Genomic DNA, 4,053 nt, shown 5'->3' with positions numbered 1-4,053 from the left:
AACACCTATCTGGGCACATCAAACATTTTAAAGGTACTGTCATACTTTGGAAATGAACCTGAGATTTCAAGTGGGTTGTATTTTGTCTGTTTGTTTGTTTGTTTATTTGTTTGTTTGTTTGTTTGTTTTGCTCTGTTTGTTTTCATTTTAGATTTAGTTTTTTTTCCCCATTACACATAGCCTTTAGTCAAGGCGCACGCGGCACACCGGATAGCACGCACAGCCCCAACAATTTAACGCACGAAAAAAGACTATCACCGCGAGCGGCGAAGCCGCGAAGTGCCTTCAACAACTCGTTTCGCGGGCCTTATGTTTTTCTTTACATTTGCCAACGATTTTGGCGGGAGAAAATGTAACGAATTTGCATCGAACGTTCTTGAGACGTCATGCAAATAATTGTGGCTTCTTACTGGCCAGCAACTCACCACGCTAATGCATCATGCATTACATTTTCTCCCACCAAAATCGTTGGCAAATGTAAAGAAAAACATAAGGCCCCAAAACGAGTTGGTAAAGGCGCTTGCGGAGATAGTCTTTTTACGTGCGTTACATTTTTGGGGTTGTGCGTGCCATCCTGTGTGCCACGTGCGCCTTGACTAAAGGCTACATTACACATTGATCATGGAGCTTAGCTTACCATTTCATTCATCAGTGATGTGAATGAATAATTATATTGTCATCATTTCTGAAATAGTGATCTTTGAATCACCAATACATTTCCAGCCTTCAGACATTTGTACTGTCATTGCTCTAATAAAATATGGACATTGTCAAGAGGGGCTCAAGCAGTTTTGATGAAGGTAGGATGTTTTTATCATCAAACGTATGGTAATCAACTACCAGGAGACATGACATCAAATGAGTCATTCAAGGTTTGATTACTATATTTTACTACAAGTCTTGACGAAAGATGGTAGAAGTGTCAGCCAAACGACAGATGGGCCTTCCAGGAAAATTTGCAAGAAAACTCTTGAGACCCAAGCCCTTTGTCTACTTTTTGATGTTGTAGCCTAGCAAGGAGCATAATTTCGTGTTGAGTAGAATAATATAAATACTGGATTTGATCATTTTTATAGGTTTGGATTTTTATCATGGGATTTGATTAACAGTCTGACCATGTAGGTACTACACTAGCCACTGGCAGAAGCAAACCTATACTATAGCCATCCAACCATGATGATGCCTCTAATGTACACAAATCTTTACACAATGGTCAGACAACAGACATGTCTACAAATTATGAACCTCTATTTTCCACACTGTTGAATGCTTTGTACAATATTGTGCAACATTGCAAATCTCCCACACATTACACACAAAGGGTAGTGATAAGCCAGTAGTACTAGTAGTAGTACTGTACTAGTGCTAATCTAACCCACTAATTCAATACACATACCCCTGAGCCCTGACATACATTTTATTAATGTATTGTCTGTCTGCTAAATACAAATTCACTCATTTGAAAAAAAATACTTAAATTCAAAACTTTGGGAAACCAATTACACTACATCCAATGTAAATTTTGTACACCATGTTTTGAGTTTTGAAGTTGGTACACAAACTTTACGCAAATTGAATTTGACACCCTTTTCAACCCACGCACCATCCCTGAACCCCCCCCCCCCTCCCTGAAATTGCCTGTTGAATCACTTAGGACTATGGACAGTAGGACCATATCATTACAATTGATTGAATTACAATACAAGTTGTAAACGGGATCACCCACCCAGTCAGGTCAGTGTTGCCCAACCATCCAGCCAGGTTGGGTTTTCTATATTATTATAATATTAGTTAGATAGGCCAACTTGTTGGGCTGTATATGGCTCTCATCTTAGTTGCCATTACATAATCATAATGGTGACTATTATTAAATAAGAGCACAGAGCCAAGGGCAGAGAATAAGAGTGATGTTAACAGAGAGCAAAAGGTTTTCCATAGCCCAACCTTGCTTGGAAGATTATTAAAAATATTAGCTTGGCCATGCTAACTTTATCATAAGGCCCAGACACATAGTTTCATTTGGAGGGGGATGACTTGTAAGCGCGTCTAATCCAATCGTTCATCACCGTTGCGCTACGGCCCAATCCCATGCTATAATAAAATTATCTGAAACAAATTGTTTGTATTATGAAGTGTGTAATTATCTGAAACAAATTGTTTGTATTATTTATGAAGTGTGTTTTTGTTTCTTGTCGTCCATATAAAATGAAACTGCTTTTCATGCGTATGAGCGTAGCGAAGTAGTATGAAATAGCACTGTTCCCAGAGCTACACACACAAAGGATATTTCCTGGAAGACTTGGCACAAATCAATACCTCAAATATGTTATTACAGTATTACACAGTCAATACTTAACGAAAAAGTAAATTGGCAACTTCAACAGTCCCATTTGTCCATTTATTTTTAATCATAGAAGGAACCTATTTATTAATATTAAATCCCAGTCTTGAGTCTGTCATCTATGTCTATTGAAATAAACCGGATTAACGGGTCCTAATAACTAAATTAAAGAAGCCAGTAATTTGAATACCCCAACTGTCGCAATACAATGAAAGACACACAATGACAATACATGGTCAAACACACAAACCATCAGGCTAAACACACTGACTTACCTGAGCGTTCTCCTCCACCGCCGCGGCCGGTGCTTCGCCCGTCTTTTTCAGCCCCGTGACCGTTACCTCACCCCCCGCCGGAGTCGAGCCATTTTCATCCACGGGCGATCCACCCCCTACTTCATCCTGGCCTCCGGTAGCCATATTGTAAGACTTGTTCTTTTTACTCATTTTCCCGCCCATCTTGAAAAATCTATCTGGGGTTTCTCCTCTAAATGTGAAGAATTTTGTCAATATTTACCAGTGAAATCTGTACAAATTTGAAAGACAGTACTGTCAAAATGTGTAGACGGTTCACGCACGTGGAATGTCTTTTCATACGGTCGTTTTACACATAGCCAACACGTACGTTGCGAAATATCAGCGTGTACTGTAACGTAATCAACTGCATGTACATGAAGCGTGCCAATGGCCGACGTCATGCATTGGAAATTCTTCTCCGCTTGCTTTAATGATGCTACCACCTATCCCAATTCTTCCAAAAACCACACACTTTCAGAAGACAGACCGCGTAGTTCAAACTCCTCTTATTTTGTGGTTTGTCGTCTGCAGCTGCCGGCCAAGATTATGGCCCTGTAGTAGTGTGGTACTGGTAGTGTGTACAATTTGAACAGGAAATATCCTGCTGCTGTGTGTGGGGTGAGCGCACGGAAACTAATCAACATAAAAAAGGAAGAAAGGGCGCAATTTTTTGTTGCCGTGTTTAGTCTTCCTCCATAGTTTTTACTCTCGGAGAGAACTATAACTAGAGACGTTGTGTTTGATCAGATGTGTTTGCTCGTTGATATCTGGACTTTTTTATTACGCTCAATGTGTGTTGATTTGGGCGGGTTCAAATGCTTTTGTTCGTGGACTTATAATATTGATGAAGATCATTCTCTGGCTTTATATAACGTACCCAACAAATTTATGTAGACAATTTAAGTTTATGAACTTCCATCCTGGAATTCTAGACGAACCGAGTATTGTTGTTGCAGTGAGAAAACTATAATATACAATACTTGACCTATTTTATTTTATTTTGTAACATTTTATTATATATACATAATTAAAAACATTGATGAACCGCCAGCACTTGTTTTTATTAATTACACCGCGGCATTCGGAAGCATATTAATAAAAATTAGTTGATTTTGTAACTTTTCTCCAAGTGTAAGCAACACTGGTGAGTCTCCACCAAAAGATTGCATACGTATAGCGTTTTCATCCCCCCCCCCCAAAAAAAAAAAAAAAAAACTATAGAAAAAAACTAAACTAACTGTTAAATTAAATTGTTATTTTTTAAACGAAACCAAGGTAACTTCAAATTTGTGAGTACATATTTTTTTGTTCAACCACAAATCATTTAACATTTTCCAGACAGCTTCCCTTGTGATATATTGTTTGATAATTAAACTTGTGAATTTTCTATTTTCTTTATAAATGATGCAGGTAACC

This window comes from Asterias rubens, chromosome 1 (assembly GCF_902459465.1).
Source record: "Asterias rubens chromosome 1, eAstRub1.3, whole genome shotgun sequence".
Taxonomy (NCBI): domain Eukaryota; kingdom Metazoa; phylum Echinodermata; class Asteroidea; order Forcipulatida; family Asteriidae; genus Asterias; species Asterias rubens.
This window is presented reverse-complemented; position numbering follows the sequence as displayed.